The following is a 25071-nucleotide window of genomic DNA, read 5'->3' on the forward strand; positions in this document are numbered from 1 at the left end:
AAGCCTTCTCCTCCACACCATTTCCTAAACGTAATAGGGGCTCCACAGAGCCATATCAGGTCAGGGAAATGCCATCAGGGCCCTCTCCCCACGGACCATCGTCGTGCTCTAAATAGATCCCCTATGCACCTGAGAAAGACATTTCAAAAATTGCCTGGCATCCCAAACATGGAACTCCCAACACACGTATAGTTTGACGGGAGATGGTGTGGATCTAGAAACAATATAATGTGTAGTCAGACCCCATATATACAATGTCAGGGTGCTGATCCCGTAAGGAGGCCGTTTTATCAGCTCCTCCCATGTAATTCAGCCTCAGCCTCATGGAAGCACACCAATGATTCAGGTTAAACCCTGACAGAAACCCTAATAATTACACAGGCATCCCTTGGGAGAGTGGTCATCACACTTGGGGGGGGGGGATTTCTGAAAATGGGCCTGAAAGTTTTTGTGTTTTGCTTTTGATTTCTTTTTCTCTCCAAGGGCAGTGCTGAAGATGAAGGCCAGATGTTACCAAGGGAATGAACAGCAGATCTGTCAGTCCATCCTTGTGTGATGTTAGAAGAGAGACAGAGCCCAGAAGAAAGTTTTAAGCATTGACAGACAAAACCCAAAGCACATTCCACCCTCTCAACATTGACTGTCATAAATCTTACAAGGTTGGATTCTATTAAAATGCTCTCAACTGTTATTTTTTATCAGGCCTACAGAGTGGAGAATCTGTAAATAATTTACTTAGGAAGAAAGAAACAAAGAGATGAGGGGGAGGTTAATATGATAAAGAAGACCACATTCAGCCAATGCCACACGGTTCCCCCAGTAGTTAGGATTTTTACATTTGCAATAGCACATTCCAATTATAGAATTTAGATTTTTGATTTTTAATGCAGAATGTTCTGTAGTCCTTCAGGTATGTGTGAACAACAGAAACTAACCACTCTGGCCCCAGTCCAGTGAGCCTGCTCATGCACATATGTGGAGGGACTTCTGTGTAATTTTGACAAGCAACAGGAATGTGACACACCATTACAATCTGCTTTTTAAATTTGTAGGAACTTAAAATAGCAAGGAACCTTGCAGCATGGACCATTCAACAAGCTAAACAAAAGCCCAGCTGAGAGAGCTTTTTCTGCTTGTACTTTTCTGAAGAGGATAGGGATTCTGGGATGGATCCAAACTAAATGTTCCAATAATGGACGTACACTTTTGTCAGTGGAATAGAACTCTCCTGCCTCCCCTGTTCCCACTGCAACCCATTGATCTCCCCAAAATGCTATTTCTGAGACCCACAGGAATAACATGAAAGGAAAATCAGGGGTTTGCAGCAAGAAGGGGAAACTGGCAGAAATTATACATTCCTCTTCCATTAGTGGAAAACGTAGTCTGGTTTCCAGCCCAATAATATTATCATGCTATACTGAGAAAGCAAAAGGGGGAAGGGGAACAATGAGTTAGAGCTGTATAAACTATGGACACGATCCAGTCACTGTTAAGCACTTGTGGCTGCAACCACTAAGCATGCTTATGAGGAAGCAAAGATTGAATGGATACTACGGTATTTACTTCCTACAGGCCATAGGCTTGAGATCACTTGAGGAAAAACCTACTCATTTCAATGGGGCGTTTTTTTAGAATGTGGTTAATTCTCCCATTGAAGCCAGTGAGATTAAAATGTGCCTCTAATCAGTTTATCACCCTACGGCCAGAGAGACACCACTTCATTTGACAATACAAATGGAAATGTACAAACCTCAACAGAGGAATCTGTAATTCTGACATGTATCCTACCCTTACTCCACATAAGGAACCTTTCCTCAATTCAAGTGGTTCTTCTTCTAGTAGAACAGCCCCTGAAGTTGGAATAAAACTCCTTAGATGGCAGAAAGTCACTCTCTGTTGAGCAGAATGTTACGATATATGTGTTCATCAGAGGACAGAACTACAAAGAGAAAACATGAGATTCCCATCTTCATGTTTTCTTTATAAGGCAAATGCAAGGGGACACTTGCAGGACCAAACTGATTAGTGGAAAAAGATGCTCAAGGCTGGTTCAGAATAGTTTGTCACCCCAAGCAAAGTCCAGGAGGCAATACCCATTGTCTGTTGTGCTGCTGATGGCCAGGTGTAAACAAAACTGCAGCAATGCATTGTTTACCCTCCTCTTATTACTTCACAAGCAAGTGCTTAGGTTGCCTGTCAGAAGGTGCTCAAACTTTCTACCCAGCCAGTGATTCTCCTTTGCCAATGCCCTCCTTGTTAATCTGTAATTGTTTTAATTCCCCAACCAGGCTCCAAAATTGAAAATAAGCTCAAGTGAGATCAAAACGGACAGAGGAGCTTTGGTAAAGTGGTAAATATATGAAGGTTAAAGGTAAAGGTTCCCTTGCTCGAAAGCCAGTCGAATCCGACTCTAGGGTTGCGGTGCTCATCTCCGTTTCAAAGCTGAAGAGCCAGCGCTGTCCGAAGATGTTTCCGTGGTCATGTGGCCGGCATGACTAAACACCAAGGCGCACGGAACGCTGTTACCTTCCCACCGAAGTGGTACCTATTTATCTACTTGCAATTTCTTGCTTTCGAACTGCTAGGTTGGCAGGAGCTGGAACTAGAGACAGGAGCTCACCCCGTCTTGCGGCACCCGGGTCTTGAACTGCTGAACTACCGACCTTCCACAGCCTGCAGTTCAGCGTCTTCTCTTCTACAAGTGGCCCTCTCACTCCCACACTTATGTCACCTCAACAGGCACAGGATCCTGCTTGCCAATTTAACATGTAGCTCCACTCTTCCTGTTCTTCTGAAATGAACTGGCCAATATTTTATAACATCATGATAGCCTTGTTATCCAACCCCAGTTATACCTGAAGCATAGCAAAATGGTGTTTTTTTTTTAAAAGAGGGTATAGCAGAAATCAAAGCTTACGTCCTCTGCACTCCAGGGAATAAACCCCCATGGAGTCAGTGGTGCTGACTCCCCATTAAACATGAACGGGATTAGGCTCTGTGTGCTCTTTCGGCTATGAGAAGTCTGTGACAGGATCATCCATCATCCTAATCGTCTAATTTTAAACATGGTGGCCCTAATCCAATAGTCTCAGTGGGTACCTAGCCACAGATTAACTGCTGGTGTCAGATATTCCTTTGCGCATCATAAAATGCAGCATCAGAAATGCTGATGTAGATGCCCACCTGCAAAGTTAATGTGTACAGAAAGATACTGATGAATGTGCATCTTTCTTGTATTCACCTTGAGATGATTTCCTTGGTAGTAAATGTGTTTGGCATCAGCTAGTGTTATAAACCAGAAATGAATATGCAACCACAAATGCAGGAAAACCTCTCTTTTTGAGTGTGTGTGCACGTGTGAGAGAGCGCACAAGTGCATATACGGGTATATGGATACACAGGGTTTACTATGGGTTGGACCCAATGATCCCACAATCAGAGAAAAATGCTCTCCCCACCAGTGGAACTGTCCTTCCTCTGGAAGATAATGACCGTTGGATCCAAACCATTGGACCTTAATATAGAAAAGCATGTAGTGAATGCATTATGAGAGTTTTAAGTCAATAATTCAGGACCTTCTTTGTTATACAATTAGAATTACTCAGGAAATATTGTGCTTTCCCCCAATTATTTTATAATGATTTGCTGTTAACTGCTACTATTTTTACAGTTGTGTGGAGACAATAGCATGCAAGATGCTATCTCATTAGGAAACCTGTTAGTATACTGTCTATTACCATGAATTATATCAGAAATTAACAGCACAAAGATATTACATAACCAGCACTGTGAAGCCACCATATGCCTTAATGAATTTTTCAGCGATGGCTTACATTGCATGATAATTTATGATGTATGGAAATCAATAAAGTATTTATCCAGAAATGTTGCCTTGTGTTTAAAATGTTCCTCTTGAATGAGGGAGTTTAACCTTCATTAAGATGGAAAATTTACTATTCAGCATACAAAATTAATACAGAACATTTGAAGGTAGATTGTAGAATGGAAAGATTATGGCTTGGGTCCAGTGAGTGAGTTCCGTGCACTAGGTACCTTCTGTATGTCCTCTTGCACTAGCACTTCCTTTTGCACAAGGCTCATTAAAAACGACTGTGCGTAAACAGAAGTGCTGGTTGCAAGAGGGAGCACACTCTGCAGCAGACTAGTGTGTGTGGCACTTGTTCATAGGATGTAAGCTTATGAGCCACCTATGAGTTACACTGATCATCAACCAGTGTAACTCATGGCTGGCTCGTGTAATATTGTGGTAGGGTCACACTTTCATAACAAAATTATGATCTGTAACTGATGATAATATATTTTGCTGGATTGAAATTGTTTTAAGCCTTTCACAAAGAACAGCAACCTTTTACTCTGATGTCACCCAGAGCACCCTGAAATCTTCCCATATTCTTCCCAGTGACCTCTTTCCCAACCATGTCTTTGTAAAAACAAGAATCACCCATACATATGGACAGTGAGATTCAATACACAGCTGGCCATGTGCTCTATGTGCATGGAAATTGCTCCATCAGAGGCAAATAATAGAAGCCACAAGGTCCTCCATCAAAGGCAAATATTAGAAGCCACAAGTTTTGGTCTCGCTCGTTCTTCAAGTATGGCTCTTTGAGGAGCACCTTTACTATTTGCTGCTGCTAATTTTCTAGAGTGAATGATGCCACAGCTAATTGAACTGCAGATGAACAAGCTTTACTACTATCATGCAACTGATGCAAGGACTGCATTCAAATAGCTGCAGCCCCCAGTTTCATTTCTCTGCCAGGAGAAGGAACCACTTCCTTCTGTTCACCAGTTCATGGAGTGCTTTGATTCCTACCTTCATTAAAGTATCCTTTCCAGTAATGATGACATATATTCATAGTACCATGAGCACAAACTTAAAACAGGGAGTCACTCCAAATTGTTCTGCTCTACAAACAAATTAATAGCTTTTTAAGCTTACTCTTTTTCACAATCATTTATCAAAAACTCTTTTTGAAATGCTATTACCCCTGTAAGGAACCCAGCTCTTTTGGATTAACTTTGATCAAAATCCTTCTTTTTGACTGCATGTTGACTTCAGCCACAGAAGGGTCCTGAATCCTAATTCTATTTGATTAATTTGACACAGATCTCTCCGTGAAGATAAATCCCTCTCTCCCATTGCTGATAAGCTGAAAAATATACCAGGCACACATGAAAGGCAATTCTGAAATCAGAGCGCAATGTAATATATTTCAAGCTGTCTGACTGAACAATCCCAGAGGAACCCATTACACTGTTTTAAAAAATGAACTCATGGGTTTAAAAAGTTAAAAGGTACCTTAGCAACTAAATTCTATAAGCTCACAGGAATCCAGGTGCCGCTGAGGCTATTATATGGATCAGAACTTGGTATGAATGGAAATAATTAAGCCACTAATATGGCAGGGGGGGGAAGAGAATGGATCTAACAAAGGGGAATGGAACATATCAGACCACTTTCTTCCATGGGAACCTGCCAGTGTCTAGGAATGCATTGGGGCCCTTCTTTGCGTCATTATTCTGAGATCAAATGGGTAGTGACAAGAAAGCTACTCCTTCTGATTTCAAGCACAATTTGGGGGTGCTAATGTAACCAGTTTGGTGTAGTGGTTAAGTGCGCAGACTCTAATCTGGGAGAACTGGGTTTGATTCCCCACTCCTCCACTTGCACCTGCTGGATGGCCTTGGGTCAGTCGCAAGCTCTGGCACAGCTGTTCCCTCAAGGACAGTTCTGGAAAGAGCTCTCTCAGCCCCACCTACCTCGCAGGGTGTCTGTTGTGGGGAGGGGAAGGGAAAGGAGTTTGTCAGTCGCTCTGAGACTCTGAGTGAAGGGCGGGGTATAAATCCAATCTCTTCTTCTTCTAACCAAAATGCCACCTGAAGTTATTTTTTATTGTGATGTCACAGACTTTACTGTTATGGGCTCAGTAAAGCTGTATTTTTCTGCAAACATGGGTTTTCTCTCAGATTTCTAGAAATCTCTACTGTAGCCTTCTTTAACAACCTAGTTGACTTTTTTTAACCCACACACAGAGGCCATACTCCTGTGTGTGGGTTAAAAATAGAAGAAGATGAGATTGGATTTATACCCTGCCCTCCACTCAGAGTCTCAGAGCGGTTTACAGACTCCTTTCCCTTCCTCTCCCCACAACAGACACCCTGCGAGGTAGGTGGGGCTGAGAGAGCTCTTTTTGACTACTGCTCTTTCAAGAACAGCTCTGACAGAACTACGGCTTGCCCAAGGTCATCCAGCAGCTGTAAGTGGAGGAGTGAGGAGTCAAACCCTGTTCTCCACACACTTAACCACTACACCAAACTGGTGATCGGTCGGAAGGAAAGAAATAAAATTTCCCTTGGTGAGATGATATTAAAAGTACATTTATAAAGACCTGGTTAGTCATTTCTGAATGTTGTGTTTGTACATGAAGAACTGAGAATTACATGCTGGGTCAGATATACATAGTCTACAGAAAAGACGGCTGAATAGAACTTTGACAAGCTTCAAAAGATACAATTCGCACCTAATCCCATTCCCTCACTGAGCCCATGTAAAGGTAAACCACATGGATCTGGTTCAAGACATTTTTCAAAGGGTGTTTATTTACTGAAATGCATTTGTATCCAGCTAGGTCACAAATCTCTCCAATTCATACAAAACCAAAGAAACAGAAAGGTTGCATTCACTATACAACAAAAATATTTTGATGTTAAATTCCTTTTTATCTTGGGGAAAAACCTGGCCTGTTCTCCAATTATCCGGCAGATGGAAACTATTTGTAAAATGTATGCGATCCTTAGGAACAAGAAGCCAGTTTGAGTAATTTTTGCCTTGCTTCTTCTGCATGTGTGTGTGTTAAGTGCCACTTCCAGTTTACGGTGACCCTATGAATTAATGTCCTCCAAAACGTCCTGTCATGACCACCCTTGCTCAGGTCTTACAAACTGAGGGCTGTTTTCTTGATCAAGTCAATCCATCTTATTTTTTGAGTCTTCCCATTCCCTGCTGTATTCAACTTTTCGTAGCATTGTTGTCTTTTCCAGTGACTCTTCTCACAATATCACCAGAGTATGATAGCCTCAGTTTAGTCATTTTAGCTTCTAGGGAGAGTTCAGGCCTGATTTGATCTAAAACTCACTTATTTGTCTTTTTGGCAGTCCATGGTACTGATAAAACTCTCCTCCAACACAACATTTCAAATAAATGAACTTTCTCCCTGTCAGCTTTCTTCCTTGTCTGTTGCTTCTTTTTTGTTGTTCAGTCGCACAGTCGAGTCCGACTTTTCGCGACCCCATGGACCAGATCACGCCAGGCCTTCCTGTCTTCCGCCATCCTCTGAAGTTTGCTCAATTTCATGTTCATTGCATCTATGACACTGTCTAACCATCTCATCCTTTGCCGTCCCCGTCTTCTTTGACCTTCAATCTTTCCCAGCATCAGAGTCTTCTCCAGTGAGTGCTCCCTTCTCATTTGGTGGCCAAAGTATTTGAGCTTCAGTTTCATTATCTGGCCTTCCAGAGAACAGTCAGGGTTGATTTCTTTTAGGATTGACTGATTTGATCTCCTTGCAGTCCAGGGGACTCTCAAGAGTCTTCTCCAGCACCATAGTTCAAAAGAATCTATTCTTCGGCGCTCGGCCTTCCTTATAGTCCAACTCTCGCAGCCATACTTGACTACTGGGAATACCATTGCTTTGACCATGCGGACTTTTGTTGGCAGGGTGATGTCTCTACTTTTTATCATGCTGTTTAGGTTCACCATCGCTTTCCTCCCAAGGAGCAGGCATCTTTTAATTTCATGGCTGCAGTCACAGTCTGTGGTGATCTTACCTAGCTTATATTGACACAGTAGCCAAGTGCCATGCAATGTTACGCCAAGAATTACAAAAACAGTATACTCAACAATGTACCACTCCTTCCATTTACCTTAGGGTCATCAGTTAGTAGCAATAATGTCACCTTTCCTCCAAGGAGCTCAGACCATTTTATCCCCACAACAACCAGGTGGGATAGGTTAGGTTGAGAGATCATGGCATAAGGAAACCCAATAAACGTCACTGGCTTCCTGGTTTAGTTTTGTTCCTCGCTAACATGAATTGCTGTTTACAATGTCTTGAGGATAAGAATCTTCACTTATAATCATATTTTTGTCAATTGTAGGTTCAGTAATGTAAACATAGAAGACACAGCCATATGACCAGAATGACAATCAGAACAAAATTCACAAATCCATGGGTACATCACATAAAGACCCTCCACCAAAAACTTTAACATTACCATACTTTATAATGATCTACAGAACATTCACAGATTAAATCCTGAATAGTTTCTTGTCATCAGTAAGGATTACATCTGAATAAATAGAACAACATGGGGACATACAAAACACAGAAAGAAGGACTTTCCAGATGTTCTAATGTTAATAATTGCATAGTTACTTATAATTTCTGGACAGCTAGACTGTTCACTTTAAAGTGGTGCTTCTGCAGCAACACCCCAGATCAGGATATTGTTGCTGTCAAATTGCAAGCCTTCCTCACACCAACATTGATATAAAATGTGACCACCAGAACTGAATGGCATGTGACTGTACAAGCACCTGTTAGGGCAAGTTTATACACCACAGTAGGATCAAAAGAAAATGCTTTTCCTGGACTGTACCATAAGGCTGCACGAGGAGAATAGGTTTGAGTGCTCCTCCGTCTAAAACTAGCATGTTAGCAAGAAAGCTGTTTTTCTATGTGCAAGAAGCTTTTGTATGTATGTACTGGAGGGGAGGGTCATCATTCAAACAAGCAATTCTTCACCTGTAACTCCAAGTGGTATAATCCAGGAAAGGCTTTGCCACTGGATTAAGAGCATCCCTACTGCAACAGACTAAAGGTCTGTTGAAGATTTTAAGTTTAAATCATTGTTTAGGATGTTTTGACACAGCAGACCTGAGAATTTGCTTTTAGGTTCTTGTAGAATCTGGAATCTACACATTTTTCACTGTTCTAGCTAACTTACTTTTTAACCTTGAGAAGGATAATTTATGAATCAATGGCTTTATACCCAAAATAAACCCCCAGAATAAATGGAACAGAGTTTGCAACAATTGTTCTTTCAGATGCTGAGATAGGGTTCCCAACCTCCAGGTGGGGACTGGAACAACAACTGACCTCCTGACTACAGACATCAGTTTCCCTGAAGCAAATGGCAACTTCAGACAGTGGACTTTATGGCATCACATTCCTGCTGAGCTCCTTCCTCTCCCCAAAGTACACCCTCCTCAGGCTCTGCCCCTAAATCTCCAGGAATTAGAACATAGGAACATAAGAGAAGCCAATGCTGGATAAGGCCAATGGCCCATCCAGTCCAACACTCTGTCACACAGTGGCCAAAAATACCAGGTGCCATCAGGAGGTTTATCGGTGGAGCCAGGACACTAGAAGCCCTTCCGCTGTTGCCCCTCCCAAGCACCAAGAATATAAGCATCACTTGCCCCAGACTGAGAATTCCTATCTAAACCTTGTGGCTAATAGCCACTGATGGACCTCTGCTCCCTATGTTTATCCAGTTCCCTCTTGAAGCTGTCCATGCTTGTAGCCGCTGCCACCTCCTGTGGCAGTGAATTCCATGTATATTCCCAACCCACAGTTGGCAAGCCTAATTTGAGAAATGTCTAACATTAAATTGTTTAATAAAGCCATATGGGGTTCATGGAATTATATCTACACAAGATAGCCACACCCTAACCTCCCCAAATCACTCAAATCTGGATTGCAGTGAGCATAGATTCTCCAGTATCTCCAGTTCCAGTGCCAAAAGAGTGCCTGTATGTGTATGAGCATCTAGGCAAAAATGTCTTGTTTTTGGACAGATCTTCAGGGCTGTGATTAGATAACGGACAACAGAGAGGGTGATATCCTTATCTTTACCAGACAATTTATCTTCTGATTTCATTCTTGGAGTAGCCATTTGCTTGAAGTGAGTGGTTTAGATGAGGTGAGTGGTTTAGATAAACTAAAAGTAAAACAAACAACTGAGGAAAAGCAGTCTCCCACAGGAAAAGTGTTTTTGCCATATATCAAAGGAATCACTGATCAGATGGGAAAACTTATGAAAAAACACAACCTACAAACAGTATTCAGACCTACCAGAAAAATACAACAGATGCTACAATCAGCAAAAGACAGAAGAGACTCCCTCACTTCTGCAGGAGTATACCGCATACCATGCAATTGTGGACAGGTTTACATTGGGACCACACAGCGTAGCATTCAGACAAGAATAAAAGAACATGAAAGACATTGCAGACTGGGCCAACTTGAGAAATCAGCCTTGGCTGAACATAGCCTAACTCAAATAAGACACAGTATCTTATTCCAAGACACTGTAGGCTGGACAGCACATCCAGTTACCATGTCAGATTACACAGGGAAGCCACTGAAATTCATAAACATAAACACAATTTCAACAGGAAAGAAGAGAGTTTAAAAATAAATAGGGCATGGTTTCCTGTCCTGAAAAACACAAAATACTCTACATCTTACAATAGCACTACAGATAAGATTAGAATTTCAACAGCCAATCCATATGCAAAAGAACCTTCTCAGGAAAGCTTCTCCATTAGCATGTCATAGCCTGGGGAACTCCTACAAGATAATGACTCAGCCCTAACCCACCTTCCTGAGTAGATATAAATTACCTGCCTGCCATTTTTCTTCTCAACTTGACACAGAGAGTACTCCATCTTTCTGTGTTATACCTCTGAGGGTGCCAGTCACAGCTGCTGGCAAAACATCAAGTCCTACAATGCCAGGACCACGGCCATACAGCCTGGAAAATCTACAACAACTAATGAACTCCGGCCGTGAAAGCCTTCGACAACATATCAAGGTGGTCCCTTTGTTCTAGGCTAGTGATTATCCTGTTCAAAACTAATGGAAGATCTTAAGGAAAACTAGGGTAAGAGATATGCAGATATGAGAGTCTTTCATCTACGAACTTTGTCCAGGAGGACACAAAAAGATTAAGTCCAATACATTTTAGAAGGTCAGGAAGAAAATCCAGGTCTAGCAAACAGTATCTAAATTTCACCATGGCCTTCCATACCATCAAAGAGATGGAAGTCAGACCATCTTCTGAATACAAGTTTGAAATGCAATTAGCCACTTGAAAGATGGCATGCAGAAATTTTGACTGTTAAGATTCAATTTTGGAAGTAAAAGCTGGAAACCAGAGTGAAGCCCTGTAGAGCAGAAAAGATCTAATTTTTGCTTTGTAGACTTCCAGAGGAAAAGATACAAATGGCCCTCTGGAATGATTAAAAAGAACCCACAGTTGCTGTTAGATGTACTTTGGTGGACTCGAAAAGACAAGAATAATGAAATTGTAGTTATTAGATGAAGCAAAGTGAAGGCCTAAATACTTGAAATTAGACACTTGCGCAATCAAATGACCATCCAAGATCCATGAGTCTGCCTTTTTCCATTATGGGTATTTCTGAAAACACATTATTTTGAATTTGGTGTAGTTAATGGGAACCAGATTTTCATGACAATAAGAAACAAACGCTTGGAGAAGACATCTTAATCCTACCCTCAAACAAGAAAGAAGAGCTGCATCATCTGTATAAAGTAAAAGTAGAATAGGATGTGCAGCCAGACTAGGAGCATTAAATTGATTAGCTTGTAATTTATTTGGGAGGTCATATAAATACAGATTAAATAAATCTGGTGCTAAAGTACAACCCTGTCTAACACCTTTAGTGACAGGGACTGGGTTTGAGAGGCAATCAGTTGTTGGACATCTTATTCTTATGGTAGCTGAAGTATGCAAAGAGACATTCAGATGTCATAATAGTTCAGGAATTTCCAACTGGTCTGATTTGATCCAAAGCCTTGTGCGTGAGATGTTGTTGAAGGCTACACTGAGGTCTATAAAAGCTGTAAACAAATTCTCCTTAGGATATGATGTACCAGAGTGAAGCCCTGTAGAGCAGAAAAGATCTAATTTTTGCTTTGTAGACTTCCAGAGGAAAAGATACAAATGGCCCTCTGGAATGATTAAAAAGAACCCACAGTTGCTGTTAGATGTACTTTGGTGGACTCGAAAAGACAAGAATAATGAAGATCTAGTTATTAGATGAAGCAAAGTGAAGGCCTAAATACTTGAAATTAGACACTTGCGCAATCAAATGACCATCCAAGATCCATGAGTCTGCCTTTTTCCATTATGGGTATTTCTGAAAACACATTATTTTGAATTTGGTGTAGTTAATGGGAACCAGATTTTCATGACAATAAGAAACAAACGCTTGGAGAAGACATCTTAATCCCACCCTCAAACAAGAAAGAAGAGCTGCATCATCTGTATAAAGTAAAAGTAGAATAGGATGTGCAGCCAGACTAGGAGCATTAAATTGATTAGCTTGTAATTTATTTGGGAGGTCATATAAATACAGATTAAATAAATCTGGTGCTAAAGTACAACCCTGTCTAACACCTTTAGTGACAGGGACTGGGTTTGAGAGGCAATCAGTTGTTGGACATCTTATTCTTATGGTAGCTGAAGTATGCAAAGAGACATTCAGATGTCATAATAGTTCAGGAATTTCCAACTGGTCTGATTTGATCCAAAGCCTTGTGCGTGAGATGTTGTTGAAGGCTACACTGAGGTCTATAAAAGCTGTAAACAAATTCTCCTTAGGATATGATGTATATAGATTAGCTAGAAAGGAGAGCACATGCGTATGATATAATGTCAATGAACCCTTTTTAAAACCTATTTGTTCAGGGCCTGGAATTGGTAAACTGTAGGATCAGTTCCAGAGCTTTAGTTGTAGGTGGGCAGCAAACAGCTTTCCTGGTATGGACAACAGGCTAATTGGTCTGTAACTGGCTGGGGAATGCTGTGAGCCTTTCTTATATACAGGAACAACAATAGCGTCTCACCATTGGCTGGAGAGTGCTGTGAGCCTTTGTTATGAAAAAACAATAGCTTCTCACCATTTGTCAGGGACTTGGCCAGTTGAATCCGCAATCAAATGACCATCCAAGATCCATGAGTCTGCCTTTTTCCATTATGGGTATTTCTGAAAACACATTATTTTGAATTTGGTGTAGTTAATGGGAACCAGATTTTCATGACAATAAGAAACAAACGCTTGGAGAAGACATCTTAATCCTACCCTCAAACAAGAAAGAAGAGCTGCATCATCTGTATAAAGTAAAAGTAGAATAGGATGTGCAGCCAGACTAGGAGCATGAAATTGATTAGCTTGTAATTTATTTGGGAGGTCATATAAATACAGATTAAATAAATCTGGTGCTAAAGTACAACCCTGTCTAACACCTTTAGTGACAGGGACTGGGTTTGAGAGGCAATCAGTTGTTGGACATCTTATTCTTATGGTAGCTGAAGTATACAAAGAGACATTCAGATGTAATAATAGTTCAGAAATTCCCAACTGGTCTGATTTGATCCAAAGCCTTGTGTGTGAGATGTTGTTGAAGGCTACACCGAGGTCAATAAAAGTTGTAAACAAATTCTTCTTAGGATATGATGTATATAGATTAGCTAGAAAGGAGAGCACATGCGTATGATATAATGTCAATGAACCCTTTTTAAAACCTATTTGTTCAGGGCCTGGAATTGGTAAACTGTAGGATCAGTTCCAGAGCTTTAGTTGTAGGTGGGCAGCAAACAGCTTTCCTGGTATGGACAACAGGCTAATTGGTCTGTAACTGGCTGGGGAATGCTGTGAGCCTTTCTTATATACAGGAACAACAATAGCGTCTCACCATTGGCTGGAGAGTGCTGTGAGCCTTTGTTATGAAAAAACAATACCTTCTCACCATTTGTCAGGGACTTGGCCAGTTGAATCAATCAGGATGAATAAGCGTTGTAAAATCAGGATGAATAAGCGTTGTAAAACGCTGTTTTTTTCTTTGGTTTCTTAGTTGCACAAAAGGTATCTAAAAGATGTAAGTAGTTCATGAGACTGAATGACCTTCTCTGGAGGGCCCTTTATAATTGTTTCTCTTAAGTCTCCTAAAATTGGGGACTGCAAAACTACGTTGATCTGCTGTGCCACTCTTGGGGACCATTTCCTGGCTATATAGGGAGTAATATTAGAACTCAGATTGTTGTTTCTCACATGGTTGCTCCCAGAGGATGGATTTGGATTCCTTATCAATTCTAGGAGCAAAGGGGCATGATTGCTATCACAGAGGTAGCCAGGAGAAAATGTAGAAATCAAATCTGTAATATTAGAGGAAACCAAAATATAATCAGTACTGCTACAACCTCCATCTGAGCTGTAGGTGAAATCTCCTTTGCTATTGAAATTTTGGTTCCAATTAATGATTGTTAGTCCAAACTGGACAGCAAAGTTTATCAAACATTAGCCACCATAATTACATCTTTGGCTTTCCTTTAACCAAGTATTACAGTACTTATTGAGGAATCCCATCTCCAAAAAGGAGATCTTGTTAAATATTCTGTGGAGTTGCCAAGGCGGACATTCAAATCTCCACAGACAATCCAGGGAGTATCTGGGTAAATGGATTATTGGTAAACACATCTTGGTCAGTTTCTGCCACTGTGCTCCAGTTTCTAGTTTAGAGGGCTGGGGACGTAAATAGACATTGGCTGCAGTTACACACACTAAATAATCCACTTTCAATTCACATTCAGTGCACTTTCCAACTGGAACTGTGTGAACTGGCAAAATCCAGATGGAAAGTGTGTTGAAAATGAATTGAAAGTGGATTATTTAGTGTGTGTGACTGCAGTCATTTACAATTATTAATTTTAATGAATTTACTGAAATAAAACTTGGTTGAGGCACTGTAGCATTTGCGAACACTGGGCTAACCATCAGCTGAGTGTTTTCAATGAACAGAATAGATAGTCCCCTCCTAGGCCTACCCTTAGAATCTGGTGCCTATTGATAAGAGTAACAGTTTAACAGGATATCAGGACCCAGGTTTCTTGAACTAAAATAATATCAAAACTATTCAGTAAAGACTATACCAAAGAATCAGATTGTCTCCCAGCCCATCCAGCTATATTCCAGGAAAGTAGACAAAGACTGTGTCTCAATCCTGAGTTTCTAAGAAACTGAGAACATTAGTAGATCTAGAAATGAGAGAAGGCTCATCTTGAATGCCATTTGTTGGAACAGATAGCAGGAGTATTTTGAATTGTGAAATCCACTAGGGGAAGACTGGTCGAATTCATGGAGCCTATTGGATTCAGACTCTCTAAGTCAATCAGCTGAGCTTGCCTTTGCAAGGTCTTATTGCTGGGAATAGATACCTGATTATTTGGAGAGTGAATCTGGGCTAACAAATGATCATATTCAATTCAAGAGAGGTTCCTAACTGACCCAAGGATCTCTTCATCAAAAGAATAATTTCCTAGAGGGCCTGAGGAATGTACTCTGGGAATTAAATTAACCAATGTTTTTGATTTATGGTTTACCATTTTCCTTACATGAAAAAATTAGGATATTTAGAAAAGGGGGTTACCCAACTAACTAATGGGTTAACATTTAAGTCCTCAAACACCCTCTGTATAAAAATATTATGTAGTTTAAAATTCCTGCTTTTTGTCCATATCATGGAGGTAATTTTCTTTGAATAAAAAGTTAACAACACCTTGGTGTGAGTATGGGTTTCTCTTCAGTGGGCATATATTATCTTTTGGTGAGAATATTTAATCTTTTCTTAAAAGGCTTCATAAGAGTTTTAGAAATCATATTGTATCTTTAAATGTAGGCTAAATGGATGAACGAATGACGTGATTTTTTATTTATAATCTCATTTACATATGCTATTGTTTTCTGTATAATTGTGGTTCTTGCTCATTTACTCTGTTCAAGAATAACTAGAGTGATTTTAAATAATGCTCTTAAAAGACAACATTGAGTATCATTGGCTGGGATATATGGTTTTCAGCAACACCTGGAATAAATAAACTTCTGACCTCTCTTCAGTCAGAAGACTGGTACATATCTTCTGAAGAGACTGATCATTCTTCACACAGCCTTGCAGTTTAGTGATTAATGAGCTGGAGGTCAAAGAGGCTTTTGGTTTCCCTCTGCCTGCTTTAAGTAATACCCTCTATGGGTGGGAGTAACTCTGCAACAGTAATACCCTCCATGGGTGGGAGTAACTCTGCAACAGTTCCATCCAATCCACCATCCTTCCAACAGCAACCATGCAGATTCTCCAGGGCGATTCCCAGCAGGACCTGAAAACAAGAGCCTTCCTCTAGTATTCTGAGATATATTGCCATATTTAACCATCATAGCTAATAACCATTAAACATGAATAAATATCTACAATTAATTTATTAAACTGTTTACAAAAGGCCTCTAAGCTAGCGGGAATCATTATATCCTATAGCAATTTAATGTAATACAGAGGGTTTAAAAAAAAAAATCAAACCTATTGCCAAATCATCTTTATTGAGAGATCCTTTGATTTTATGACAAATGAAATAAAAATTATCTATCCACCAACCATACAACACATAGTTTTATAAATCTCTGTCATGTCCTACTTCTTACTTATAATTGAGCTAGTCTTCGTAAGGAAGGCACTCTAGCCCCCTAATGTACTAATGTATTTTCATTCCACCCTTCCTCTGAGGGGCTGAGGGTGGCATATCTGGTTCTCTGCTCCTTCATTTGATCCACATTTCCAACCTTCAGATAGGGCCTGGAGTTCTTCCAGAATTATGACTAGTGCCAGACTATAAAGATCAGTTTCCCTGGAGAAAATGGCCACTTTAGAGCATGGACTCTATGGCAACACAGTAGCTTGCCTCCCCAAACTCCACCCTCAAATCTCCAGGAATATTTTGGCCCATAATTGGCAATCCTAAATTTTATGTCAACTGAAGATATGAAACTATCCTAGTCCAATATTGTACCACTGCACAGTATTCACAGCATTGGTGGTCATTGTAGTTGTTTGTTTCAGTAGCTTTCCAGTTTCTATGCCACTTTTCTGCCCAAAGGAAGCCCCATAATGGCTTCGAGAAATATCCAAAACAATTTAAATAAACAAGGCAAACAAAAACCAAACACATCCTGAGGGGTGGGGTCTTCATTTACTGGACCAGCTGTTTTAGGCCCCAGGATGTGGACTATGTGCTAAGCACCTTGTCTCCAGACTACAGAGATCAGTTCTCCTGGAGAAAATGGCTGCTTTGGTGGGTGAACTCTATGGCATTATATACCCCACTGAGGTCCCTCCCTGTGGCATTATACTCCTCTTGCCCTCCCCAAACTCCATCCCCGAAATCTCCAGGAATTTCCTAGCCCAGAGTTGGCAATCCTACCTGCTTCCAGTGTAAATCCTTGGGTACCACCACTGCTGGTAAAGAGCAGCAGATACTAATCTGGAGAAACAGGCAGCTGGGTGACCTTGGGTCAGTCACAGTTCTCTCAGAGCTCTCTCAGCCCCACCTACCTCACAGGTAGGGGAGAGGAAGGGAAGGAGACTGTAAGCCACTCTGAGACTCCAAGTGAAGGGCAGGGTATCAATCTGACTTCTTCTTCTTCCTTCCCTCCACTTAGAAAAGTGTCCTCTGATTCCTACCTACTGGTAGAATATGATCTTAGTAACTAGCAACAATGAGCAACCTTGCTGCTGTATTTTGAATCTGTGAACGCACTTGGCCCTCTTAAACTTGTCATTTGTCAACCATCCTCTTTGGAAACTTGTGTGAACTGCTCACTCTCATAATTTCACTGTGGTGGCCTCTGTGCTATGGAACAGTCTTCCTGAGAACATCAAGGAAGGCATAAACCCTCACATTCTACAGGAGCCTGCAAGGGAGTGAGTTGATCAGGAGACTATATTGGTCTTGGCTTCTGATCAGTGGATCTCAGTGTGTGTTTTACATGATGAAAGACTTCTGTCCTTTTTTTAAGATGAAAGATTTTTTTTTGTTTCTTTGCATTCCCTCAGTGATCCCTCCTTCCTGCCCAATGTTTTAATTGCTGTTTTTATGTCTATATGTATTTTAGCTCCATTTTAATTGTTTTAATGATGCATTTATGTGGGGTTTGGTTTAAATGTTTTTAATGTGATTTTATTATGTATGTTTTAATTTGTTGGCTGCCTTGGTGGCCCTTGTAAGGGCAGTAAGGCAGGATATACATTTTGTAAATAATAAATAAAAGCAAACAACTGCAGATATCCACTTGCTAGTTTGTCCAACTGCCCATTAGGGAATGGAAGAAGCAGATGTGGGTGTGCATGTGTGAACAGAAACTACAACATGGATTCTGGAAGAGACAGAGGGAGGAACAGACAGACGCTGCTGTGAATGGACTGAAGCATCTTGGTGCAAGATCTCTCTCTCTGAATCAGCTGTGGAGCAGTGGATCTGCTGCCCTGCAGGACGCTAATGCTGCAAGTGGAAGCCTATAGACCCTTACTTCTTTGATATCTTTTTATATATTGTTTTTGCGCTTCTTGCTACAATACCTTTTAGCTAATTGATTGGCTCTGTATGCTGATGATCAGCTTGCATTATACCTGCAGTTGTAAAGCATAGAACATTCAGCATTACACTAATGGGATGAACTATCTTGAACTAGATCTCTCTCAGATTTCACCACAAGTCAGTTTAGGAACAGACCCTATATCAAGGCCCTGAGCCCGTCCCCACAATGCCTCACACTGCTGCCATTTTATGAACTTTATCTCCATTTCACTTTGTTTATGTCCTTCAGCTCAATTTCAAATCAAGCATCGCTCTCTCTTCTTTTAAAGGTCACACACAAAGGCTAGTATAAGCAAATACTCTTTGCCAGTTGGGTTTGAGTCCTCGGCCCCATAATTTGAAATCTAATAAAATGTCTTTTATCTTGCCCTAAACAGATTGTTGAAGAGCAATTTTTTTAAAAATGAAGCCATCTTCTTCCATTGCCAACTGCAGCTGGCCTGCTGGAGAGAATGCCACAGGGATGCTTTGGAACTGACCTTCCCATTACCTACCACTTCATCACTGGTGCGGTTGTGGGAAAACACCACTGTTTGATCTGAAAATTGAACACAGTCCAGTCCTTTTAACTAAGATTAAGTCATTATTCACAAACCACAGAGACTGCCATCTTCTGCTGAAGGCCCTTGGCCAATGCACATGCTTTTCATCAGAGCTTTGCCTTGTCATTCTTTCCTCCCCCCTTCCCTCTCATAGCAGTTCATTTCTTACAAGCTCAAGCCGGAATCTATTGCCCAGCCCAGGGAATTCCAGCATCCCTCATTCTTCAATGGAAAACAGAATCCCAGCATTTGCTATGGTAAAAATCACGAGGCACACCTGCCACTTACTCTCACACAGCAAGGTCATGAAGTGCAGCCGTATATGACTAATTTTAAATATATGCTACTATCATTCACATTTCTCAGGAGCTCCCATTCAATTGCTGCTTGTTTTCATGGCCGCTGTATATTTTCTGGTATTATAGCAATATTTGTTTTGGCCTCCCAGACCCTTTCAATGGCAGGTAAGAAGGGGAAAGGCCAATTTGCCCAGTGGCAGTTATGAGGAAAGGTTAAAGCGCTTAGGGCTCTTTAGCTTGGAGAAAAGACGACTGAGAGGTGACATGATCAAGGTTTATAAGATTATGCATGGGAAAGAGCAGGTAGAGAAAGAGGTACTTTTCTCCCTTTCTCACAATACAAGAACTCGTGGGCACTCCATGAAACTGCTGAGCGGTCGGGTTAGAATGGATAAAAGGAAGTACTTCTTCACCCAAAGAGTGATTAACACATGGAATTCACTGCCACAGGAAGTGGTGGCGGCTACAAGCATGGACAGCTTCAAAAGGGAATTAGATAAGCATATGGAGCAGAGGTCCATCAGTGGCTATTAGCCACAAGGTATAGCTAGGGACTCTGGGGCAAGTGATGCTCTGTCTTCTTGGTGCTGGGGGGGGGTCAACAGTGGGAGGGCTTCTAATGTCCTGGCCCCACTGGTGGACCTCCTGATGGCACTGGTATTTCTGGCCACTGTGTGACACAGAGTGTTGGACGGGATGGGCCTTTGGCCTGATCCAACCTTGGCGTCTCTTATGTTCTTATATTCTTATGGTCAGGAACAAAAATGAAACCTGAACTATTATTGTCCTTGTGTCCCCTTCCTCCCCCCATATCCATCCTAGCCCTATTGACCAGACTTAAACAGGAAGTTCTGTGATCAGAACTGACTCCCCAGCCATGCAAGCAGGGGCCCAATTCCGGCCCGGGCCATGCTGTGCAGAGAGATAGGGTGGCCATGTAGCTAAATACCCCTGCTCCCAGCTGATGCTTCATAGACTGGAAGGGTGGAATCGAGGACTACCAACATGCAATATCACTTCTGGCACAAAACACCTAGAGCACTGTCCCTATGTGATGATAGCACTTCTGGGTTTTGCCCCGGAAGCAACACTGCATGGTGGTACAATGCCAGCACACCTGTCCCCATCCCAGTTCCTCTCAGCAAGTCGCCTGCTGCAGCTAGCAAACCTTCAGGGAGTGGATGCTTGAGTCCTCCTCCATGCTGTTTTTTTCCAATGTGAAAAATCCCCAAGGACGGGGCTGTGGTTCAGTGGGTTGAGCAGCTGCTTGGCATGCAGAAGGTCCTAGGTTCAGTCCCCAGCATCTCCAGTTAAAAGGATCAGGTGGTAAATGATGCAAAAGACCTCTTCCTGAGATCCTGGAAAGCCAATGCTGGTCTGAGTAGAAAATACTGAATTTGATGGACCAGTGGTCTGATTCAGTATAAGGCAGCTACATGTGTTCAACAATTTGGTCTATTGGGGAAATGTACATGTAACCCTTTACCATTTCCCCTGTGAGTCAAGTAGCAGCTCCCCCTGGGCCAATTCAGATTAGGAAAACAGCAGGAGGAAGGTGTAACCCTCTCCCTGCACACCACAATATGAATCCAAATCAGGCCTCCACTCCCTTGGGAATTGAATTCCTCAGCACATCCAGTTGGAAAAACCCAGGGCTTACTTGGTGGGGGACACAAGGACACTTATTACCATGGTCCCCAGATTTGATAATCTGGGTTTATTAGAATCATAGAGTTGGAAGGGACCTCCAGGGTCATCTAGTCCAACCCCCTGCACATTGCAGGAAATTCACAAATACATCCCCCATACACAGCCCCAGTGACAGCTGTTCCACACCCAGGAGATAACAACCTCCAGAATCTCCAGCCAAACTGGCCTGGAGGAAAAAAATGCTTCTTGACCCCAAAGTGGTGATCAGCATTTCCCCAGGTGTGTAAGAAAGGGCCACAAGAACTAAGCACTGATGCAACCCTTCCTTCCCTCCCTCTCATGATCTGCCTAAATTCACAGAATCAGCATTGCTGTCAGATGGCCATCTAGCCTCTGTTTGAAAACCTCTGAAGAAGGAGAGCACACCACCTCCCAAGAAAGCCTGTTCCACTGAGGAGAAGTTCTTCCTAATGTTTAGCCGAAAACTCTTCTGATTTAATTTCAACCCGTTGGTTCTGGTCCAACCATCTGGGGCTTCAGAAAACAACTCCGTACCATCCTCTATATGACAGCCCTTCAAGTACTTGAAGACGGTTATCATATCACCTCTCAGTTGCCTCCTCTCCAGGCTAAACATACCCAGTTCCTTCAACCTTTCCTCATAGGTCTCCAGACCCCTCACCATCTTCATTGCCCTCCTTTGGACACATTCCAGCTTGTCTATATCCTTCTTAAATTGTGGTGCCCAAAACTTAACACAATACTTTAGGTGAGGTCTATTGGAATTTTGAGAGAAGGTAGTGGGCACCACCACAAAATGGCAGCCACGAGGGCCCAGAGCAATCATAGAATATTGGGCTGTTCTAAGCCACCTACCTATGATGGAGGTAGCAATTTCTGCCGTTCTGCAAACAGAAAAGTGAAGCAGCCCTTCTCCAATGAAGTGGAAGAAAGGCAGGCTCTTTGATTTAGGGATTAGCTATTTTGGTTAAGAAGTGGGTACCAGGTGACACATTAGTGGGTGTCATGGTGCCCCTGAGCACCAGATTGTAGTGTACTTCAGTCCTGAGCTAAAGGGAGAAAGGGAAAGGAAAGCAACTATGTGGTGAATGGAAATTATGGGACTCCCCTCCTTCACAATATTCTAGCCCTTTATAGTACTTTTTTTAAATTGAAGGCAGAAAAGGTGGGTAAAAGGTAAGATTACAGTGAGACCTCATGTTCCATCAAATGTATTGCGTATTCTACATGATGTCAAGCAGATGACTCTGGTAAGCATTTTCGGAACAGATGTTATTTGTTTTGTTAAAAGACACAGAAAGTCATAAAGGAGAAGGACTGTCATAGGAACAAAAACCAGATATTAAATTACTAAGGTGAAAAAAGATGCCTGATTACTATCAAGGAAATGTTTAAACTGGTCTGAAATATATCCAAAAATCACACAGTGCAGTATGAAAGATGGAGCATCCATATTTTTCAGTCCATTCCATCATCAAAACTGCGTGCCTTCCTTTCTTCTTTTCTCCACACTATTTGTTGTGCATCACACACATAAAACTGCTTGTGACAGCAAAAGGGGAGGTTTATTGACAGGACTATGGGGGGCATCAGTGCTTGGTTTAGTGCTGTGTCAGGGAAATTCTCACTGAAGGAATCCGGATCTTGGCATGGAGAGGGGGGGATGAGCCTGAAAATCAGCTCATCCTGGACTTACCCACCCACTGGACTCCACCTACGTCATGATTGTGTGTTTGTTGGAGCAAAAGAGCATGGTATAGGATGTCATCTCATCCATGACCATTCTGCATGGGGAAGAGGGGCTCCGCATCAGCCCCAATGACTGGCTGACCCTCTCCCAGATGGTGTCTGTCCTTAACCCCTTCCAGGAGACCACCTGTGCTCTGTGCTCATGTGGCCGGCCTAGGGCATCATCCCCGATTAGAGGACTGGAGTGGGCTCTGGCCTCCACACTGGAGCTGGGCCCCAAGGGATGGTTGTTCTCCCACAGGTCAAGGCCTTGGTAGAGGTTGCAGGTGGGCATCACCCCCAGGTTGTATCCAGAGCCAGTTTGGTGTAGTGGATGTGGTTAAGTGCGCGGACTCTAATCCGGGAGAACCGGGTTAGATTCCCCACTCCTCCACTTGCACCTGGCTGGATGACCTGGGGCAAGCCATAGTTCTGGCACAGCTGTTCTTGAAAAGAGCAGTTCCTGTCAGAGCTCTCTCTCAGCCCCACCTACCTCACAGGGTGTCTGTTGTGGGGAGGGGAAGGGAAAGGAGTTTGTAAGCCGCTCTGAAACTCCTTTGGGTAGTGAAGGGCGGGGTATAAATCCGAACTCCTCCTCCTCCTTCTGCAAGGAAGGGAAGTACAAGCTGGCCTCTATCTGTGACTCCCAGATAAGAGGTGGCATTGCTCTCCAGAATGCAGTGCTCATGCAATGCAAGTGTGAGCTCTGCAAAGAAGTGTGGAGGCTACAGACCAACAGACATGGCCAATCCAGAAGGAACAGTGAGTGGCAGAGGCGGGGGGGGAGAGAAGGAGGAGCTGCAGCCCAGCAGCTCTGCCTCAAACAACCTAGCCAGGGAGAAGCCCCACTACTGGTTGTCAGTAGTGAACTGGAAGGTCAGCAGCAGTCGAGATGCCAGGTATGCAGTGGCAGAGGATCTGGAAAATGTGATGGTGAGGGAGTACCTTGTCAAGTCCCCTGAGCCTGCCAATGTGGATTCCCTGGAGCAGTGGTCACATAAGGCCATTATCTGGGCTGACCTCTCTTGCATGGCCATGAGTCACCTCTCCTGCCCTCCCACTAGTGTCCAGAGCGAGCAGGTGTTCTCCCATCTGGGAGACATTCTGAGCCCCCACCAATCCCACCTAGACCCAGCCAGGGTAGACAAGTGGGCCTTCCTCAAGTTTAACCTCCGGCTATCCCTCTCTGGACCTCACAGAGTAAGATCCAGGCTTCCTGTTGTCTCCTTGCAAGTCCCCCATGAAGGGGGTTCCCATTCCTTCCCTCCGGTTCCTGGGCTGAGCAATCAGCCAAAATATTATACTGTGACAGGGTGGGACAGCCAGAATTCTTCTGGAAAGAAGTAAAGAGCGGCTCAGTCAGTAAAAGGAAAGAGAAACAGAGGGAAAATCTTGCCTCTGAGGAAGGGAAAAGGATGGAGGCATCATAACCCCTTCCCATTCCTCCTTCTCTCTGGCATGTGGGTTGTTTCCTTGGCACTTGGATGGGAGGATGGCCACCTCTGCTGAGTGGGGGTGGGCTGGCCCCACGCCCAACCCTCGCTCACTGAAATTCCCCCACTGAGAAAACCCCTGGATACCCCCACTCATAACACCTACCTCATGGAACAACATCCACCTCAGCAAATATCTACGGCAACAAACATCTGCCGGTACAAGCAAGCCCGTTTGACTATCCCTTTCCATTGCACTTGTCCAATTCACAATAGGTTACCTCCTATCTGTACAATGTGTTCTGCTAATAGTGAATAATCAGAAATTTCACCTAAGGGCAGGCAGTGACCAGAGGATCAATGTGTTTGGGCCTGAGGGGGCCTGGGAACGTTGTGGGCACACCTTGCTGGGTTCCAGTGGTTGCCAGGGGTCTCTGCCAAGCTGCTATTAGCAGTCAGACCCCTCCTCTTGTAGAGGGGCAGTTTATAGTTCATAGAGTAAGGTTTCACTTTAACCAAGAGGGATATGGTTTCACTTTAACCAGGAGGGAACAGTGAACACAAAACAGTGTTTAGCAAAGATTTATCACTGAGCAGAAGCACCAGATGACTAACAAAGCACTGATGAAGACGGATGTACTCTTGCCAGTTAAACACAAGTCATGTGGCAAGAATTTCTCACTTTCCCTTTACTACAAGTTAAAAGGGAAATTATGAGATCAGCAAAAAAATCAAGACAGAGTCAGTAAGATTTATTTCCATAGATGGATGTGGGGCACCATTGGCTGTGTTTCAGAAGTCCTGTTCATCTTCTTCTGCCCAAAGGCTTATGTTTCTATCAGTGGGCCAGATAACAGTGTGATGTAC

This window comes from Gekko japonicus, unplaced genomic scaffold, assembly GCF_001447785.1.
Source record: "Gekko japonicus isolate JY-2015 unplaced genomic scaffold, Gekko_japonicus_V1.1 scaffold79, whole genome shotgun sequence".
Lineage (NCBI taxonomy): Eukaryota > Metazoa > Chordata > Lepidosauria > Squamata > Gekkonidae > Gekko > Gekko japonicus.